This window comes from Megalobrama amblycephala, linkage group LG16 (assembly GCF_018812025.1).
Source record: "Megalobrama amblycephala isolate DHTTF-2021 linkage group LG16, ASM1881202v1, whole genome shotgun sequence".
NCBI lineage: Eukaryota > Metazoa > Chordata > Actinopteri > Cypriniformes > Xenocyprididae > Megalobrama > Megalobrama amblycephala.
In genome coordinates this window covers 24,034,292-24,057,557 of record NC_063059.1, presented here as the reverse complement: position 1 = coordinate 24,057,557, position 23,266 = coordinate 24,034,292, and the positions used below count along the sequence as shown (strand labels likewise).

At 37.6% G+C, this 23,266-nt stretch overlaps 1 protein-coding gene across 7 annotated transcripts in view; it reads right to left on the bottom strand.

The window, feature by feature from the left end:
• Nucleotides 1–23,266, bottom strand: part of sez6b (seizure related 6 homolog b) — a 257,748-nt gene that overhangs the window by 126,808 nt on the left and 107,674 nt on the right. The window contains exon 1 of one of the 7 annotated variants that reach the window (XM_048159930.1): nucleotides 3,475–3,608. The exons of the other annotated variants lie outside the window; for them this stretch is intronic. The gene's annotated coding sequence lies outside the window, so the exon portion shown is untranslated. Of the gene's footprint in view, nucleotides 1–3,474; nucleotides 3,609–23,266 lie in introns of those variants that run through there. 7 annotated transcript variants of the gene reach the window in all.

Genomic DNA, 23,266 nt, shown 5'->3' with positions numbered 1-23,266 from the left:
GGTTTTAAAACTTAAATGGTTTAAGGCAATCAGTTTCCTCATATGGTTTGAGTTACCGTAACTTATCGGGCTTTACAGTGTACATGTATCTGAGAAATTGATCAAATAATTAAAAATTATTATTATTATTAAAAATATATTGTAAAATTATAATTTAAATAAATTATAGTAAAATAAATAACATTGTGATAGCTTACTATGTGAGTATATATTTATACACATGTCTACACGCACACACACAAACAGTTTTTTATTTGACACATCCTGTGTCAACAGTTCAATTTATAATAAAGTATTAAATTGTACTGAATTGATGTGTCATTTTGACATCCTTATCATGTAGCAAAAGTATAGCTAGTACAAATCTCTATAAATCTCTGCAGAGCAAGTTAAAAATCTATACTTATACATATCACAGTTCTGTCTTCTACCTTCTAACGCTCTCTGTCTTCACCCATGATTTAAGAGTCACTGAACTGACAACTGCTCCACTCTTTACTGTCACTTCCCCTTGTCACTTCTGGAGATGTCTGAGGGTTTACCTGTGTGCTAGATCTAAAGTTAAAGGCTGTGCCCCATGCTACACACAGCAGCACAGGCACCTCTAGCCCTCTGTACTTGTCCTTTCTTCTATTCTGCACACCACAGTGGAAAGGTCAGTCTCACATCTCCATAATGACCAGAGACAAAGAACAAGCAGGGCGGATCAATGCAAGGACACCTGCTATCAGTGGCTGCTTATCGACCAGCAGCCAAGAGGAGCCAGTGATGCACTCAGGCAGGCATCACCTACTCCGTCCCAGCGGAGAATCAGAGAGAAAGGGAGATAGAGCGCTACCCAGCCAATGTATTGATCTCCTTCCCTTTACCATTTGTAAAGACAATCAACAAACCAGAGCAGAAAGTGAGAGTCAACGTATAAAGTGACAAACAGTGTTAAGTAGGAACACACAGCTTATAAAATTAACAAAATACTGTCAGTTGATACTGACTTTTACTTATTCACCTGTTTGAACTTTTAAGATTAGATTAATATTTTGCTTCTAAATTATGTAGCATAGTAGCACTGATTTATAACTAGCTGGCTCATAACAACATATTTTACTAATAATATAATATAATATAATATAATATAATATAATATAATATATAATATAATATAATATAATATAATATAATATAATATAATATATAACATAATATGATGAATTATTGAATAATGAATAATTATTCATAAATTGAGAAATTTTCTTAAGATATCTATAATGCTTTTATATTATGCTTTTAAATGAACATAATTAAAACTATACAAAAGCACAAAAGTTATTTGTATTATTATTATAATATTCAGTAATTTCCAAAAAAAAAAAAAAAAAATGTTATTTGGGCATAAAGTCTGCATAACAGGCATACCTTACAAGCCAGGCACAAGAAAAATATAAACGTAAAAACAAAAAAAAAGAAAAATGACAAAAAGTGGTAGGTTTTTCTTTAGAAAATAAACTTTTTCTGCTTTCCACAGCTTAGTCTTTTTAATTATCTAAGATGTTACATACCGCACTGATAATAATCATTCACTGTCCATGCTTGTGCATGGTGCATACAAATTCTACAAAAGCAGGAAAATGTCTTTGACTGACATACCATTATTCAAGAGGATTCCCTTTGTTGAGAGTTTCTGACTTAGGTATGCATGTATTTGTTGCATGGTTGAGCTGAAACCCGCTGAACAAAGTCTGGGTGTATTTCTTGCAGAGTTGTCCTCATGATACCCCACAATCTAATTGTGCTTATAGCGCATCCTGTGAGCACTCTGCTTTTTGTCCGTAACAAAGTAATAATCTTGGCACGAGCATGGCTGAGACACAATAAACAGAATCTGATTCAATGCTTGGTCATCACTTATAAAAGAGTCTTTTCAGACCAGCTCCATTGTCAGTTTCAACTTCCTCAGTAGAAACTTCAGCGCAGTGACTGATGGGAATATGTTGTCTGCAAATGCTACAGATGCACTCATCTCCCTCGTTCGTTCTTAATTAAACCCCATTGGTGGGGACTGAATGTCACTGGCTGATCATAATCTGCAGAGTAAACCGTGTGTGCTCATGTTTGCTTTAAGAGGCTTTTCAGCACACAAAACATGCTGTTCCACCTTGTTGTGGCATTAATGGTGGCATTCCCAAATGAATGTAGAGAATGACTACAAAGAGTAATGGAGCATGCTGTTCAGGGCTCTTTTCAGATGGCAAATTGAATATGAGGGGTTGAATGTGTTTACTATGGTTCCCCCTCTTGTTATATATAGTGATTTTGTTAACCTTATACTGTATATATAACAAGTATACCTCACCAAGGCTGCATTTATTAGATCAAAAATACAGCAATGTAGTGAAATATTTAAACAATAATAAATATATTAAACAATTAAAATTACTAATATATATATATAATCTAATCAGGTGTCCTAATTTTAATCTAATTAATTACATACTCTGTGATTAATTAATCTAAATTAATCGAATACATAATTTTTGCTGTGAAAGTATTAAATATTTCAATTCAAATGAATCAATGCAGGGTTTTTCCTGGGTCAAAAATGGTCTTCGGTGGTGACAGACATGGTCATCCACACAAACATAAAAAGTGCCCTACCCACGTATCTGCGACCCCGATATGACAATAAATACCCGTACTCTATGCAATTCTTTCTTGCCCTCTTTGCAAAAAAAAAAAAAAAAAAAAAAAAAAAAAAGATATAGCTTTGTAAGAGAAGATGCTTTTTGCTAAACCTGAAAATATAAAAATAGCATATATATATATATATTTTCTACCATAACAATTGAATGCATCTAGCTAACAACAACTTGCTTTGTTCTGGTTTCACTTCACTCCAGTCTAAATTAACTGATTTTCTAGGTAGGCCTAATTTACTACACATTTTCATTTAAATAACCTGAATATTGTGGATTATTAAGGCTAATTTTACTAACCACTCTTGCTAAATGGGGTAAGCACACTAATGTTCTAATTTCAGAGTTGTTCGAGTAAATGATTCATTATAGACCGTGTGGACAGATCATCAGTTGTTGTCACGATTCATTAAAATGAATCGTTCAAATGAGTCATTAGGTCGCGAATTGGACATTAGCTGACGTTGACGCGTTGCGTGCGAATCGCGACTGTTATTAGGACATCGCAAAAGATTTGTCAACACAGAAAACACTTCACCACTGGATAGGATTTTCTTTTTGTTTACTGAAAGTGTGGTTTATGTCAGCTGCACGTGCAGGGCGCCTGTCAGAGAAGATGAGGTGACGTTCTTTTGAGCTCTATTCACACCCAGCGGTTATTCAGGAAAACATTCTCCGAATGCGCCTCGTGAAATATGGATTCGATCTTACGAACGTTTAGCACTGTGTCAGTTGATTTAGATTATTATGTGTGAGGTAGAGAGAGTGCAAAGACGGTGCTTACTTTGAAGACAGGGAGAACTCGCGCGCACGAGGGACGAGCTCTCTGCTCGTTCTGTCCTTCAGCGCAGCAGTCGTCTCCCTCCTTCATACAGTCGAATGGTGGCTAGAACGGCTCCAGGTTCAAAGGTCAATAGTCAATACGTAATAGATTAATCTGCGTTATTTTTTTTAACGCGTTATTTTTTCTCAGATTAATTAATTGAAATTAACACGTTATATATATATATATATATATATATATATATATATATATATATATATATATATATATATATATGATCACATGACTTGACTCGAGTCAGACTTAAGTCGCACATTTTAGGACTTGAAACTTGCTTGATAAATATTAATAAAAGACTTCACTTGACTGACTTGACATCCATGACGTGAGACTTGACTCGGACTTGAGTTAGATGACTCGAAATAACTTGTCTTTTGTTTAATAAATATCTGTTTTTGAAACACACCGCAACCTAACCATGTGACGCAGCAGACAAGCAGAAAGAGCTATCGTGAGCTCTCTCATGGACAGAGCATGGACAGTCATGACTGAACATGGAAGGCGCTATGCCAAGAATAATTAAGTAAAAAAAACAAAAAAAACATTCTGGACATGTTAAGAGTTGACTTTGAATTTTGTGTTCATTAAACAGAAAATTGGGTTAAAATCAGTGCTGTCAACATTAGTGCGTTAACGCATGAGATTAATTTTTTCCAGTTTAATGCGTCAAAAAATTTAACGCGATTAACGCAGCATCCGTTTTTTCTGTCATCCTTTGGTTAGCATTACAATATATGATCACGCTTATTCATGCAAATGCTTTTAAACCATTTAAGCGCGCCAAAAGAGAAAAAGAGAATGCACTGTCTGTGAATGTCCTGTCACACACGATGCACAGAAAGACGCCTGCCAGAATTTCACGCTTGAACGAACAATAACACAATAATGCCAAAAATATCCATTTTGTCGGTTGCACTTTATTTTGCAGTATGTGCACTTTCAATGTACTTAACAGTGTACTTAACAAGAAAGTACTGAATAACATAAGGTGACTACTTGGGTTAAGATTAGGTTTAAGCAAGGCAAGGCAAGGACAATTTTATTTGTATAGCACATTTCATAAACAATGGTAATTCAAAGTGCTTTACATAAAGAAGAACTAAATACATAAGAATAAAAATGAAATGCATAATAAATAAAAATAACAGTAAAAACAGAGAATACCACTATCTGGATGGAAGAGTTAAAAAGTTTCAGGGAGTTTTTTGTTGTCCGTCAGAGCAGATCTAAACGGATCTATGCATCAGAGAGGATCTAAATAGATCTTCCTCACACTGAAGGGTCGGGGTAGGTTCAGGGTTAGTACCTAGTTATTACCCAGTTATTGCATATAAGTATATAGTATGTATATACGAAACAGGACTGTATAATCGAGTTTCCTCATTAGAGCAGCCTTGAATGAGTTAAATAAAGTCTTAAACGAAAGTAAGTAGTTGTGAGAAAGTGGGATGCACGTGAGATCCGCGTCATGTGCGACAGATCTTAAAGTGACAGCAACCAATGCTGTCTGTCATTGAAGAACAAAGGTAACAGAGAAAATTATCACATTTAATTTTTTGCAAGTGCAATGCATTGTAAATGGTTAGTCACTGTTTATAAGGAAATGTAAGCTTTTCTTCTTTTTTTTTTTTTTGCAATAGCACTTAGTATGTGTACAGTGTCTAATCATTGGTCTTCAGTGTTAGACTTTGAGGTGAAAATGCCTTATGGATACTTTATGGAGGATGCACATAAATATATTGTATACACATACACACACACACACAAAGAAAAAAAACCATACAGGCTTGTGCACCCAACCATGCATACACAAACAAACAACAACAACAACAACAACAAAACAACTCAAACTTGCAAACAAACAATACACTTTTCACTCATACACGCACACACAATATTAAAGGTGCCCTAGAATTAAAAATTGAATTTACCTTGGCATAGTTAAATAACAAGAGTTCAGTACATGGAAATGACATACATTGAGTTTCAAACTCTATTGTTTCCTCCTTCTTATATAAATCTCATTTGTTTAAAAGACCTCCGAAGAACAGACGAATCTCAACATAACACCGACTGTTACGTAACAGCCCCAAAATAGGCAGTTAAAAAAATGTATTAAAAAAAATCTATGGGGTATTTTGAGCTGAAACTTCACAGACACATTCAGGGGACACCTTAGACTTATATTACATCTTGTAAAAAAACGTTCGATGGCACCTTTAATGAATCACACTCAATCAAATCACCTCTCTCTCACACACACACACACACACACACACACAAATATAAAGAAAAAACAATCAAATTTGCAAACACAACCATGCACATACAAACAATACACTTTTCACTCACACACGCACACACATTCATTTATTTATTTTTTATTTTTAGATTTTTATTGTATTGACAGCTCAGCTGTATGTGGACACCTTTTAAAGTAGAAATGCATATTGTAATTTTATTTTGTTGCAAATGAAACTCCCATAGTCCATAACTACTGTAGTTTTAACTTATTTTAATATAAATTCAGTTAAATCATTAAACATTTGTATGACTTGCCAGTGACTTGCTTGACCTAAGCTATGACTTGACTTGAATTGCTTGACATAAAGCAGTGACTTGACTTGACTTGACTTGCCTGATTCTCACAAAAATTTGAGACTTGAGACTTACTTGTGACATGTGTGACTTACTCCCACCTCTGAATTTTTTCATGTAATTTATTCCTGTGATGGCAAAGCTAAATTTTCCTCAGCCATTACACCAGACTTTAGTGTCACATGATCCTTCAGAAATCATTCTGATATCCTGATATCATTCTCATGGTGATTTGCTGCTCAAGAAACATTTCTTATTATTATCAATGTTGAAAACTGTTCTAGTAGTTTTTTGGAAAATGTTTTTTTTTTTTTTTTTTTTTTTTTTTTGATGAATAAAACAATATTTGAAATAAAAAATGTTGGTAACACTTTAGTTTAGGGTCCAATTCTCACTATTAACTAGTTACTTGTTAGCATGCATACTAGGATATTGGCTGTTTATTAGTACTTATAAAGCACATATTAATGCCTTATTCTGCCTGACCATATTCAACATCCCTTAATCCTACCCCATTCCTAAACTTAACAACTACCTTACTAACTATTTTTGTAACAATGTAAAAGTCTTTACTGTCACTTTTGATATGTTTAATGCTTGCTGAATAAAAGTATTTATATATACACACACACTGTGAACTTAAGACTAATAATATTAAAGGCACAGTATGTAGAATTTTCGCCGCTAGAGGTCGCCTATTCAAAACAAAGGCGTAGATTGATGACGCCGAGTTTGAGCACAGGATCTTGGGATATGTCGTCTTCACCTCACAGCCGGTGGAAAAGAACCGGGATGGGACACGGGCAGAAATCATGTTCATGGATGAGATTATTAATGTTACTGTAATATGAAGCAGAGCAGGGCTGAGTGCTGTGGGAGCTGAATGAGGCCCCTGGAGCGATTGCTAATGAGAAACGAACGCGACACACAGTTCGACAGCAGAGGAACTTTTATTATGCCACAGTCCCCAGAGCCGCTTCTTCCAGTCAAGTATATGAGGTAACATAGCGCTGTTTTATCACATTTGAGTGTGTTACTGCCTGAGCGAAGGTTGTGAAACACTTGTTGCACACGGCAGTAAGCTAGATCGATTTTAGAATATCATATTAATAAATGCTGTGATGGCTTGTGCTGATAATATGGCATGCGATTAAATGCAAACGTATTGTATGATGGAGAAAATGCTGTATTATACTGTTACTAAAAATAAAGCTGCATCTGATTATGCTATGTTAGCTACTTGACAAAATAGTGTTTTTTTTCTGAGGCATGGTAAAAGCATGGTACTTGCGGAAAATTAAGAAAATTAGATTTAGGGTGTGTTCACACTTGTCATGTTTGGTTCGATTAAAAGAACCCTGGTGCGGTTCATTTGAACATGTGTGAATGCTGCCATACGAACCCTGGTGCGCACCAAACAAGTGGACCGAGACCACTGAAAAGACGGGTCTCGGTCTGCTTCCAAATGAACTCTGGTGTAGTTCGAATGATATATGAACGCAACACGGACCAAAGACATATAAATGAACCAAAAACAGGAAGACGAGACCCTAAAAAGGACAGAATCCTCACGCTTATCAGTTTTTTCTCGTCATAGTCACGAGTTTGCCCATCACAGGCATCAGACGTGCGTCTCCACGCAACAGATCTTTTGTGTGTGTGACGGAGGGATTCCCGCCGCTGTTTTGACTCCTTTACACATTTTAAAAGCTCTTCACGAGTTCCCAGCTGGCTAAAATACCATCATATGCAGGCTATGCACACATCAGGTTGTGAACGTATCCCTGTGCCTTTAGGTTCAGTATCTTTTGGTTCGGTGATAAAATTGTCAATCTGAACACTAACCGGACCAGGACTAAATTTTTTTTTTTATTCTTTTTTGGTTCAGACCTAACAAACCGAACTACAAGTGTGAACGCACCCTTAAAGGTGCCATCGAACATTTTTTTAATTAATTTTTTTAACTGCCTATTTTGAGGCATAATTAGAAATGTGCCGATTCATGCTGCGGCCCCTTTAAATTCTCGCGCTCCCCGCCCACAGAGCTCGCGCTTGCCTTGAACAGCATAAACAAAGTTCACACAGCTAATATAACCCTCAAAATGGATCTTTACAAAGTGTTCGTCATGCATACTGCATGCATACATCGGATTATGTGAGTATTGTATTTATTTGGATGTTTACATTTGATTCTGAATGAGTTTGAGGCTGTGCTCCGTGGCTAAAGCTAACATTACACACTGTTGGAGAGATTTATAAAGAATGAAGTTGTGTTTATGAATTATACTATTAGACTGCAAGTGTTTAAAAAATGAAAATAACGACAGTCTTGTCTCTGTGAATACAGTAAGAAACGATGGTAACGTTAACCACATTTAACAGTACATTAGCAACATGCTAACGAAACATTTAGAAAGACAATTTACAAAAATCACTAAAAATATCATGATATCATGGATCATGTCAGTTATTATCGCTCCATCTGCCATTTTTCGCTGTTGTTCTTGCTTGCTTACCTAGTCTGATGATTCAGCTGTGCAGCTCCAGACGTTAATACTGGCTTGTGTAATGCCGTGAACATGGGCTGGCATATGCAAATATTGGGGGCGTACACCCCGACTGTTACATAACAGTCGGTGTTATGTTGAGATTCGCCTGTTCTTCTGAGGTCTTTTAAACAAATGACATTTATACAAGAAAGAGGAAACAATGGAGTTTGAGACTCACTGTATGTCATTTCCATGTACTGAACTCTTGTTATTCAACTATGCCTAGATAAATTCAATTTTTAATTCTAGGGCACCTTTAAACAATAATATTAAACATGTTGAGCTATATAACAATAATTTGTTTTCTGTCTATAAATGTAACCAAACAGTTGTTCCTGTGTCTAATAAAACATGTAACATATTAATTGGAAAAAATTGGAAATCGAGGGTAACGCGGGTATGATGTCATTGATAGGCGACGCATGGACACGTCCATGTCATGGATAAAAATTGCTTATTTCTCTGGATTTAAACATTCTTGGACACATTTGGGATAATGTACATACACAAGTCAACAAAGTATATAACGCTGATCTAGTGGTTTTGGATATTTTAATCCAAAAATCATATTGGGCCTCTAAAGTGTTTTAATAAATAAATTAATAAATAAATGACTCATGCAATTAATTCATCATCATCTCAGTTAAATTCTGATATTACTTTGATCAATAATTAGCTGCTAAATATGATGTTCAATGTGCAAAGTGATAAATGACTGCATTAGAAAGTTACCAATTCTAATCTCAAAAAAAAAAAAAAAAAACCACACACTTGACAGTCGTGTTAACTTTATCAAGAGACAAGAAACACTACTCACCAATGCCAACCCAGAGTGTGCATATCTAGTATCCTAATACTGCAACTGAGGCAAAGGAGGAACAAGATATAAAATATCAGCATCAGACATCATTTTGAGGTATAAGACCTCAATATGTCACATTTCTGAACATGGCAGCCTTGAACAGATCATGGTGAAAATTTGATGTGCTGCCTAAATAGGAATAAACAAACTGTCAGTGAGTCAAAGAGTCTGCCTGAGCTCACTGACCTGATAAAACCCCAAACCAAGGTCCTGACTGCAGCATGTTCATGCAGAAGCTTCAGTCAATGAACATTTTTAGCTAACAAAACAAACAGCTCGGACTGAGAAAGCTCAAGGGGAAAAGAGATTCCAGCCAAAGTCAGTGACACAGCGCAGCTGGGTCAGGCTGGGGAAAAGACGGAAAACTGGATTTGCTCTGCTGGGGTATAATATAAAAATTAAGCCCTTTAGAGGTAGTCCTGAGGGCCTAAGAAGGGTTTGCATCAGTGATCCAGGAACTTAAGAACATAGAAACTGGCTGATCAATATAGTACATTATTGCATGGATCATTCCAGTGTTTACCATCTAATATGTATCTAATTTATGTCTGTCATTAATACTGTACTGTCTCAGATACATATCTTCACAACTGAAATGAAATCCTCACTTTGTGTTTTGATGCTAAGCATGCTTCTTAACAAGGAAGATGCCCTATTTACACTTCCTGACCAGTCAAAGGATGTGCATTAAAACAATAAACAAAAACAGCAGTGATAAATGACCACCTTTCTATCCAATTAGCAGCCCCCAAACAAATCACTTTCTTCGCCCCATTCACTCAGCTCATGCATCTCCCTTTGCACCCCGGAGACTTTCGTTCCAATTTATTTAGACCCTTCCTGGAATACAGGTCTTTTGTGTTCCTGCTTAAAAACTGCCTTTTGTTTGGATGCAGAAAACATTCACCCTTGAGCAACAGATTAGCAGTACTGGCTCTTTGTGAGGCTGTACAAAGCCAGAGCAATTAAGGCTCTTCTTCCCCTTAACAAGCTTTAATCCAGACATGCTTTCATTTCATTTCATCTTTCTCTGCCTGTGCCAGCAAGACTGAGAGATGTTCCCCTGTGCTTCATATACAGTGCCAATCGGCAGCCGCTGCTCTCAAAGCCTAATCCGTGTCATCTGTGTGCTGAGGAAAACTGCGCTTCATTAAACCGAGACATCTGATGCTGTAAAGTTTTACCACAGAAACTGTCATGGCTATTACATGCTTTACAGTCTATGTTATGGATGTTATTACTTGGTATATTATCTCAAAATGCCTGATTTATGGGGTAAATCTCAGCAATAGATTTATACTAATAAATAATACTTTGTGTTATTATGGTAATAACCAAATCTTAAAGGGTTAGTTCACCCAAAAATTAAAATAATATAATTTATTACTCACCCTCATGTCGTTCTACACCCGTAAGACCTTTGTTCATCTTCGGAACACAAATTAAGATATTTTTGATAAAATCCGATGGCTCGGTGAGGCCTCCATAGCCAGCAAGATAATTAACATGTTCAGATGCCCAGAAAGCATACTAAAGACATATTTAAAACAGTTCATGTGACTACAGTGTTTCAACCATAATGTTATGAAGCGACAAGAATACTTTTTGTGGACTAAAAAAACAAAATAACATCTTAATTCAACAATATCTTGTGATGGGTGATTTCAAAACATTGCTTCATGAAACTTTGAAGCTTAACGAATCTTTTGTTTCAAATCAGTGATTCGGAGCGTGTATCAAACTGCCAAAGTCACATGAACCATTGAAATTTTGAAACATTTCGAAACACTTATGATGTAGTGAAGCCTCGTTTACTGAAATCACGTGACTTTGGTAGTTTGATACACGCTCTGAACCACTAATCGAAACAAAAGATTTGTAAAGCTTCGAAGCTTCATAAAAATATTTTCATAAAATTTTGATCAAATGATCATATTATTTTCAAATATTTTTCATATTTTTAGCTTTCTAAAAATATGACAAATATTATCAAAATTGTAAAATGAAGAAATGTTTCTTGAGCACCAAATCAGCATATCAGAATGATTTCTGAAGGATCATGTGACACTTAAGACTGAGCTTTGCATCACAGAAATAAAATAAGCCTACATTTTAAAATATATTAAATTAGAAAACATTACATTAAATTTTAATAATATTTTACAATATTACTGGTTATTATTTGGTTATTATTATTGTTTCTGATCAAACAAATGCAGCCTTGGTGAGACTTCTTACAAAAACATGAAACCCACTGCAAACATTTGAACAGTAGTGAAAGTATTATGATTTTTTTTTTTTTTTTTCATAATAATGAGTTATGCTATGTCTATAACTTTGTAGCTGTGGCAGTAATAATCGTATGACAAGGAAGAATTTAGCGAGGCAAAAAAGCAAAACCACATAAAAAACCAAAACAAGACAGAACACTGAACAGCAAAATATTAAATACATACAGAGTAATTAACAGAACTAAGAACAGGTGTGGAACTAAAGAGTAACTATGGAAACTAACAATGACTGGGCACATAGGCAAAATGAGAATAGGGAAAACAAAACCAAAACACAATGAAACTAAACATAACCCTGAGAATGCCAGCTATTCAAATCAATAAGCCTTATTTATATCTATTGTTGTTTGTCCTAGAAATTTTACGATAAACATCTGAGATAATATTGATACTTATGAAATTTAAATGAGCTATGAAAAAAGACCAACCTCTAAGTCTGTGGGTGTACAGCTGGCTTTGTAATACCAGTTAATTTCAGCAATTATAAAATGCAACCCAAGTCAGTAAACTCCTCCAGATTTATTATGGCACAGGCATGATCCATGAAGTAATAATTATCTACATCATACTTAAACATCTTGTGCACTACATCTACATATATTACAGTATACATTTTAGACAATGTTTTTAAACGGCAACTGGTTTCAAAGATTACAACTAGGCCTTAACAATACCAACATTCTGTATATTTGTGCACAGTAGGTTTCCACAAAACACTAGCAGCATATCAATGGAGTGCTGGAACACTTTGCGATAGAAAACAGGCTAATCAGCCTCTTCAGGCAATACACAGGAGGAGACGTTGAATGACATTAGACTCTAATTTCCAGCCGTCATTATCTCATTACTCTGAGAAGGCAAAACAGAAAAACAAGATCCAATTTCTCTCCAATCCAGGGTTAAGAATGCAGAATGCAGCACCATCAGCTCTTATAGTTCTTCTGCACTTTCTATGGATGTTGTATTTGAGGGGTAATTTCACAAAACAGTTAAACCACTTGCATTATCACTAAAAGGGCTGAGTCATGATTCAATTGGATTCAATTCAGATTTGGATTTGATTCAATTTAGATTAATTTATGTATATCAGTTATTATGTCAACTTATTTGCTTACATATGAAACATTTTCTCAGCTAAAGCTGTAAATAAGGAAACCTCATATGTTTCTAAAAAAATATATATAAAAATGAACAACATGCCCCAAACTATGCAACTGGTAACTTTACTGCAGAGTTTAGCTCCAACCTTGATCAAACTCACCTATAACTTTCTACTAATCCTGATGACCTTGATTACCATGTTCAAGTGTGTTTGATTTAGGGTTGGAATGAAAATTTGCAGAAAAAGTGGACTTCGAGGGCCAGAGCTGGGAACTCCTGATGTGTAGGCCCATGTTAACTATGCAAACTATGTTAATTTCTATTTTACAGATATAATAATCAACACAACCAAAAACTGCTGTGAATCAACTGAAGTAAACTCTGAATGTCTTTCAAACTGTTATATAAATGCAAAACCAGCCCATATATGTCACAAATGGTATCAAACACCAGGCGAACGAAGAAGTTTAAATGAATACAGGCTTTAATGATAACACATGAGTTACACACATCATACAACAACGAGAACGGACGAGGAATGAGGGTGAACACAGGGTTTAAATACATGAAGCAAATAAAATATCTTAACGAGGCAATTAACAGAACACAGGTGATGGGCATGACTAATTAACTGAAAGGGGAAAACTAGTGCTGCGTTCCAGGCAGGTTTTTGAGCCCGTAAGTCACGACTTCAAATCACGACTTTGAAGCATTCCAGGAAAGTCACGCCAAACTGGGTAAAAGTGTAAACAAACCAACATGGTGGACCGTACGGGGCTTATGCTCATTAACAATTATTTATATCGCCAAAGGTGCTTACTCCTTGCTTATTTGAGGGAAACAGAGGAGGAAAATGGTGCATAAGGCAAAAGAAGCTGTTATCCCTTTTATTTTACTACATAAACACCGCATCTGTAAGGGCTGCCATTGTTGTTTTGCGGGCTATGTGACGTCAGAACCCGTAACTGGGAGTACATTGATCTAGTACGAGTTCACGGGTGGAAGGTCACAGGTTTGACAGCCATTCCAGTGCACTTTCACGGGTAGAAGGTTGGAAAAACACGGGTTACAGGTTGCCTGGAACGTGGCATAGGTCACAAACAGACAAGACGTAACAGTTCAGCCCCTCCCGAATAGGCGCGTCCTTGCGCCGTAAGAGTCCAACTGAGGAGGGAGGGTGGGGTTTCTGGAAGAGGGCGAAGTAATACAAAAACACACAAGTAAAGAGTCCAGGGAACAGAAAACACAGTCCAAGGGGGTGTGGAGGGTAGGAGGAGCCAGGGGAAGACCAGGAGCAGGATGAGCAGGTGGAAATTCCAGAGTTCAGCCAGGATGATGCTCCACAGCGGCTGGGATGGGCATGGCGGAGGAATCTGGACGACGAGCCGAAGTGCAGAGACTGGGTCGAAGGCAAGAGGCAGAGCTAAGGGATCCAGGCATCCAGACGGCACTGTTGAATGGCTGGCCCGAGGTGGATCCACACCACAGAGGGCTGGTAGAGGAGAAACTGAGGTGCCAGCGTGAGACAGTGGCGACTGGGCAGAGGAACTGGATGGCAGCTGGAGAGGAGGCGGGAGAGGGAGGTTGGGAGGGAACACTGAAAACACAGGAGAACCTTTGCTGGAAGGAACCAACGGAGACTCTGGAGAGTTTTTGCTGGATGGAACCAGCGGGGGCAGGAAATCCTCCTCTTCAATACAGTCCTCGTAAAAAAAAAAAAAAAAAAAAAACGTACTCTGCGAAATTCCCCTGAGGACCCACACCGGGCAGGCGAGCCCTTGTTTTCGCGCTGAGGCCTGTGTAGAAAAAAACACGCCACGTTTCGTCAGGGATGTCACGCCAGATCTAAAAATCTTTGGGTGTGGGTCTCGAGGGACTGCTGCTCCTGGTCAAGGTATAACAGCTGGACAACCGGTAAGTCCATTTCGGTATTGGTCCAAACACCAGGTGAACGAAGAAGATTAAATGAATATAGGCTTTAATGATAACACATAGGAGTTACACACATCATGCAACGACGAGGAATGAGGGTGAACACAGGGTTTAAATACATGAAACAAACAAAGGATCTTAACGAGGTGATTAACAGAACACAGGTGATGGGCATGACTAATTAACTGAATGGGAAAAACTAGGTCACAAACAGACAAGACGTAACAATATAGGAGGTAATTTGTTTGTGAATAAGATCTCATGTTATTTTGTAATAAATAATTTGTAAATGTGATGACACTGTACTGTATGTCAACACAATGTGATGTGCTGTATGTTTTATTTTTTCCCATTTGTTTGTGAATTGGGAAAATCTACCATATTTATATTGGGGATCTTTGTGTTAGTAGACAGAATGGGTGGGAGTCCCTGGGCCTGTAAAAGTCAGAAACCCCTGCTTGGGTGAATAGGGTCCTAAAACAAATGCAGATAGGTAATAAACAGCATATTCTTAGCGAGCTCCCATCTGAATATGCTAAAACTGCTCATGGATGAAAACACATACGGATGCATTTAATTCCTCTCTCTTGTATTTTAGAGTGCAATTAAGCAAAAAGCCATGGAACACAGCATCTATTACATGATGACTAATGAGAATGTCTATTCTGCCTCCTTTGGTTTGCAAAGGTCTTTGGATTTTGCCAGGTGGCTAGTCTGTGCCACCTGACGCCATGTTGCCTCAGTCAGCACACTCATTTCCCTTCATTAACAGCTGCTAAAACAGCACTTTACACTCCGTACACACACTTTTCATTCCAGCTCACTAGCACGGCTCTTCAGGGACTGACAAATAACTGCATCCTAATGGTTCCAATGTGCTCATTTCACATGACCTTTTGTTAATGCCAGGAAACCACCTCCTAAACGCACATTAGCATGATGCAAGTCGTCGCCACCGCTACTCTTCAAAGCCTGCCAAATATCCATCCCCACGGAATAGCTTTTACTACTGCCGTTAATGAAGATGTCCTACTAAAAATCATCGTCTCAAGCGGGGTGCCGAAAAGGTAACGAAATGTGAAAAAATACTGCAAAAGAATCGTATCCTTTTGAAGCCTATAGCTGTGGCTAACCAGTTCATTCAAACTTATCTATAATGAAGTTATAACAAAACAGCTGTCTTTAAAAGGACTACCAGCACATTCTCAAATGCAGAACAATAGCACAGTTGCATATATGCATCAAACTCTGCAATCACAGGCTGATCGTCCTCTTCTCTCCTCCGTTTCGGTCACAGTCCGGTGGCCAAGCCACAGAGATCAGCCATCCACCTCATATGAGTATCTCACGCTTATGCTTCATTCATTGCCTCTGTAAAAGTTAATGAGTTTATTCAGAGAGGGCTGCCAAAACAGCATTTATGTTTTAATCAGGATTAACAGTGGCATGGGCTCCTGCACTGATTTTTTATTAATCGCTCTCTTTACACTTCATTACCTTCTCCCTGGCTTCCTCTCAGAAGCTCATTTCCCCTCCCGAACCCACAACTACACAACAGAGATATTTGTTAGAGGACTTGGGAGAATACGGAGCTTTGGCCTTAAAAGCCTGTTTCGAAAAATGAATTAGCTGCGTCTTCTGAATGTTTCAGAGCACAGCCAAATTTAATTATATTCAATACCAAATTTAACAAAAAAGGAGGAATTTGAGGAAGCCCTTTGTAATTTTGTGCCATAAAGCAGCGTGTTGTGTCTTTAATCGTCCATTTTTGTTGCGAGATGGAATTTCAACATGTATTAAAAACATGTCATAATTTTGAAAACCATTAAATTTTTGTAAAACTTGAGAATTAATGTGCATATCAAAAGTTTCCATGTAGGTTTTCTTAAGCACAAAATTAATAATTTGCATAACAATAGTCTTTGTGTGAGAAAGAAACTGCAAAACATGTCTGCAATTCTGGTCACTGTTCCATATTGATTATTGCATTTGCATGATTAAGTCTCCTTAATGGTTCACTCTGTATTATCTTTCCATTAAAGAAATGATATCTCAAAGAAAATAATAGTACGTTTTGAAAAATGTTTAAAGCTGTAGTCCATAAGTTTTGCCTCTTTGTCACCATCTCTGTTTGAAACCTGCAATTGCAGCTATTTGCAGAATTATCATCTTCATGTGGGTTGTGCATCGGCATGGTTCCTCAGCACAGATGAATCTAATGTTTGCTGTCAGTCACCACACCAGTGTGGATACTGTACTTCAGGATCACAGATTCTGCGTAGTGGAAGTATGACCAAAATAAGAATTTTCACTGGAAAATGTCATCTGAACAAGTAAGTAACATGTCTGCCACTTTTGTTCTGACCAAATGAGGGGAAAAGCATTACAATAAATCGCGCTGCCAATGGTGATTAAATCTAACAATCACTTAGCTCATATCACATCAAACCGTGCAAATTATTATTACTGTTATACTTTGTCCTCAAATTGTTACTGTTAACAGCATCAGCATTGCATGACTGTGTATTTAGTGTGTATTAGCGTACTAGTACTTTTGCTTTTTACTACCGGTGAATCTCCAGTTGTCACTGATAATTGTCATTTGGACCTTTCTGGATTACAATCCGCCATCAAAATGAGAAGTTTAATTATTTCAGCTGCTGTGAGAAAAGGCTATAAATTATCTGCCGCCGGCAGCATCCTGCACATGCAATATAGCCTACTAGCTGTGACTCCTTCTTTATGTAAACAGACGTGACATAATGACGCAAAGACGAACAGCTGCATGCTTGAATTTCCCGTGGAAACCTACCAGTACCACCCAAATTAGAAAACATTATTACAAGCTTACCGTTGTGAATTGGGCTAAAGCAGGGTTAGGCAAGTTCGGTCCTAGAGAGCCTCTGTCCTGCAGAGTTTAGCTCCAACCCTGAAAAAAAACCTTCAGCTGCCTATAGCCTTAATAATCCTGAAGAGCTTGATTAGCTTGTTCAGGTGTGTTTGATTAAGGTTGGAGCTAAACTCAGCAGGACAGTGGCTCTCTAGGACCGAACTTGCCTACCCCTGGGCTAAAGTAAGGATATAGTTTTGAACACTGACTGGTTATGTACTTGCTCAAAAATTGATTTTGGATCATTTTTAACCAAAAAAAGTTACGGACTGCAGCTTTAAAATGTAGTACACTTACATGAGATGACATGACCGGAAAATACTACTCTTTTTATCTCAGTAACTAGCCCTATTATTGGACACTTTTGCTTACATAACAAATTAATCATGGCTGAATCATTAATCATTGCACATTTCTATTAGCCTATGCAGAACTAAATGTATGGCATTGCTTTTGTATTATGCTACATCCACACCACTAGGTGTCAGTATGTCCAAGTCGACTGTCGACCAGTGCAACACAAACAAAAAATGACAGAGTATGCCTTTAAGTGGTATGATAAGCAAACAAAAATATCAATGCATTATGCATAGTCACAGTCACAGTATGCAAGTGGGATGCCTTGTTTTCTTTCTGACATCAGCTCTCTCACCTCTCCTCTGATACAGACAAGGATTCTATCAGCAGGGCCCAAATAAAAATGAGTCTTCCCCTCTCTTGAAAGCTCATTACTTATGACAGCGTATGCCCAGACACTTTAATGCTGATAAACACGTTAGCACACGCTGCTAGCGCTGCTGAAACATAGCCAAGCAGACGGCAGATGGAAAGTGTCAGTGAAGGAGTGGGATGCTGGAGGTAAAGGCAGCACAATGCCGCTGCCTGTCAAAATTACTACACACATCACATATCACACTGCACAAGCTCTCTCGCTCTTCAACCACGCAATGACGGCATCCTAAACACACAACGGCACAATGCTAAGAGACAGAAATATGCACGCTGTCAATTTGAAAGGGAAATTACCCCGGTGGTTATTCAAAGTTATTGTAATGGTTTGTTTTAAAAGTAGTCATGTTAAACTGCTGTGTTTTGCCTTGTCGCTTTCATGTCTCCTGAAAGAGCAGTTCCGTAGTAAATAATGTTTAAGGTAATGTGCTGTGAAAAGACTTTAGTAGCATCAAAATGGCATCATTGTCACAGCACACATAGCGTTCCTGCTGAAAAAAAAAAAAACAAACAAAAAAAAAAAAACAGCTTTTACAGGCAGGTCCAGGCTGGTTAATGCTGGTCTATAAAGGAAATCTTGCTGGATAAGCTATACGCTAGCTAAAAAGACTGATAAGGAGATCGGCACACCAACAATTCTAGGTTGTGACTTTGTTTACTGTTATATTAGCTTAGCATAGTTGCTAAAAATACAACTGTGATTGTTGAAACAGAGCTTAGGCACTGGAAACAAGCATCATGTTTGAATATAGAGGGTATGCACGTGACGTCACCGTCGACCGTTACGACTGCGGTCACGGCCACTGAGTGGCAAAAGACTGAAGGGGCTCGCACACCGGACACGAAGCTCAGCGCCTCGCCACGTCTTTAAAATTCGAACGCATTGTTTTAGAACTATTAAGCTGCGTTCCATTCGACAGGGTCCCTACGCAGTGTTCACTGCTCCCTAATCCCTGAGCACGGAATATCCGTTGAAGTGGACTTCGCTGACAATAATCACTCATTTGGAACACACTACAAATGTCATCAAAAAAAGCCAACGACGGTGTCGCGCAGATTATGATATAACAAATAAATAGATATTATAATTTACTTTCAAATTTAAAATGGACTCAACAGATTTGAAGCTGTAGCCTCTCATGCCATAAGAAAATAAATTCTCATTTTGGTTAACTGTATAGAAATGTAGCCTATTCTTAATCCACCGTCTGGGTCTCATCTTGTGCGCTTTCTTTTCGACGCGCAGCACATAGTAAACACTTCTGAGGTAAATAAAGTAAAATAAAAAATGACAGAGCCTCAGCTGCTTTTCAACACTTTTACTTTGTAATGCCTATTCATACAATAAAATATGCAAATACACTCATCGCCATAACCATTCATACTTTCGTTCGTATAATAATAACAAAATGTATGAATACTCAAAATTCAAATGTAAATTCCTCCATTGGAGAGCCGTTAAAAAACTCTTTCAACGGCTCTGCTCCATCGGAGTTCTGACTGGTGACGCGGTGCGCAATGACAGTTGGGTGATTTTACCTCTCTGCTTCCTGTGAAGTGATGTATCAATGTTCCCTTATTCCCTATGCCGTTCGCAGTGCCCTTCGAACTGAACATGTTCGCTCCCTTCGGAATGGAATCTCACTTAAGATGGCGAAATAATTCGAATTTGCTGAGCTTCGCGTCCGGTGTGCGAGCCCCTTGAGCCGCAGCATTGGTTTTCGCCGTGAATGTCGCGAAAAACACACAAAACACATCCAAAACGTGAAAGAGCTTTGTGACTGACTGTACAGCTTTGACACAAACCCTGAGGTATATATTTAAAAACTGCAGAAAGCAACAGGGAAAAAAGCAAATGGATCACTGCATTTCACAGAAACAGCTCGACTCCAGGCAGAGAAACATGTTTTAGTTATCATTTTGTTTCAAATTGTTGGATTTTGAGGTAAAATCATACTGTATATATTGTATTGTTATATATTAGTTTGACAACTCATCAATTAATTATTTTACATCTTATATTCTGCATAATTGGGTGTTTTTAAATAAACAACACTGACAAAAACACTATAAAACTAAATATGTTTTAGGGCTGGACAATATGACTATATAACATTGATATAAGTGATTACGCGGATTTAAACATACCTATATTGTAGTTATATAAAATATTCACAGGCAGATTTGCTTTAATGTGTCTCCCCGCCGTCGAAATCGGGCACATATAAATGTCAGGAAACACGACTCCAGGCTGCATGTCAATATCCATGGATTAGGTTTATTTGACGAGTTGTAAGGAACACATTCAATTCCAACCCTTAGTGTAATTCGTTAGTTTTACTCGCGTTTTCGCAGTTTCTCCTGTTAAATCCAGTCATGCAGCAGGTTCTTTTGCCACTCAGTCCAGCTGAGGGAGCGCGTTTTCGGCGGGAAAGTGACGTCGCTGCATACCCTCTATACAGTATGTGGTTAGCGTGAGAACTGAACAGATAGTCAATCACAACAATTAATGCTAGCACATTTAAGAGCTAACTTTTGTGAGGAGTTTAAATAGAGGAAAATTATTTTGTGCAATCCTGAAGATAATTCTGTGGCAAATGTGGGAAATTATACATTAAAACCTTTAAAACTAATGTGCTTTTAATGGCTGTGAAACATTTATGCAATATTCAAGAGTGGGTGAATCATTAGCTGAACTTTTTCTGGCTGCTAGATAGATGACTAGCTGCTATATTGGAGCAGGAATAAGTGAGCGTGTCGCTGGGTGAACAAAAATCAGTCTGAAAACAAAAGTACATTTCTGAGCATCATTTCAGATCCCTTGACAACTTTTCAAAAACTTGACTCAAACACCTGAATTTCAATGTGGGATTTGGAATGAGCTCACTCATATGCATACTAACAAAGGAGGTTTATTCACATAGCACTAAAGCTCTGAAGAATTCTCAGGGCTGTAAATCTCTTCATCGGTTCAGCGGATTATAGATGGCAGCTTGTGTTATATAGGAGTGATAATGTTAATGTACTTACATTACTGGACTATAATATCAGAGGCTTTTAAGATTACAGATAACCTCAGCAGAAACCCGTTTCTCAAACCACCAGAAAAATTAACTGTATTTTGAATATTCATGTACTATTAGAGTTTTGAACATAGTATGATTAAAGTCTGCAAAAGTTTAAAGAGTTGTACTCTAAGTACTTTCAACATGAAATCAAAAATATTTGTAAAAAAAAAAAAGTGTTTTGAAGATGGAGTATCATAGACGTCACTTCCAAAGCATTTTTTACACCCACAAAATGAGACTTACTGCCATTTTTCATGTATTAAAAAATTACAACAGTCAGTTTGTAGTCATTTTGTAGTTTTTCCCCTTCATTGTCTTCCCCATGTGTATCTTGTTATCTCGCTACCTTGTTAAGCTTGTTGCCTCCTGTGTATAGCCCTTGTGTTTCCCTTGTTCCTTGTCAGTCAATGTTAGCATTTTCGTGTAGATGGTTCAGGTTTCCTGTGCTCTCCGTGTTTATTGGTTTTTGTTTATGTTTGTTTGTTCATTAAAACCTCTTGCAAATAGATCCGTTTCTCATCTGCCATGTCTTCAGCTCCCTGCCTCATTACATTACCAATACAGTAAAAACAGAAATTTCTCTCAACATGGGGACAGGAGAGCTGTGAAAAAGTAACTTGCGCTACTTATTTGAAAAAGTAACATATATTTTGTTGCGAATTGAAAAAGTAATGTGTTATTTAGTTACCGTGTAATCTGATTACGTAACTCAAGTTACTTGTAATGCATTAACCTCAACACTGATTATAAATGTCTTTACGTCTTTACGAAATAAAAGTTACTTGTGAAAAATAGTGTACATTATAATGTTGTGATGTCTAAATTCACTTGTACCACTTACAACAAGTATAATGAAAATAAATATCCATAACATACCATAATATGAAAATAATTATCACGCTTGATAACTATCAGTATGGAATTTTAATATCTACGCATCCCTATAAAATGAGAAAATATAACATTAGAAAATATAATATCCTCACAAAATTGCATTCCAAGAACCAAAGCCATGCTGTCCTATCTAGTGAGGTACATCAGTCATACCACAACAAATGACACAATGTAGCAGGTCAGTGATGATCTACTGTCTGTGACTGAGTCAGAGGAAAAACAGTAGGCCATGCATAAATACCAGCATAGCCTGTCTACCACCATTCCATTCTGTCAGCTTCAATACCAGCTCCCCTTATCACTGCTCAGCAGGGGGACATCCCATAATGACAGAGTCCCATCACCAGCTTTACATGCCTCAGTAAATGGACAGAGTTGGCAGGATGTGGCAAGGCCATTGGGCTGTGTCCACAAACAACTACATATATACAGTGGCCTCTGCAAATGTAGAAAACTGGCTACCTCAGGACTCAGGCTCTGGGGGAGATGTTGCCTGGGCTACAAATTGGATCCTGACAGGCCGCAATCCTATTAAATGAAGAAATATGGAGGCAGGAGAATGGAGATGCAGTTGTGGCTGGCAGCTTCACGGAAGATCAAGCAGCCACGGCTCCCTCTGCTCGCCGTCTCCGCCCTATTCCATCTGGGCAGTTGATGAATTGTCTAAAGCAGCCACTCCGTTTTGCTAAAATAAATGGTGGTGCTGTCACCAAACACGAGATCATCAGCTCAGAGAGACAATATATCTCGGATGCATAATGTACATTTCAAATGCCTTTATTGGCCCCAAAAAGTTGTTTGAACACTTTAAAAATGTT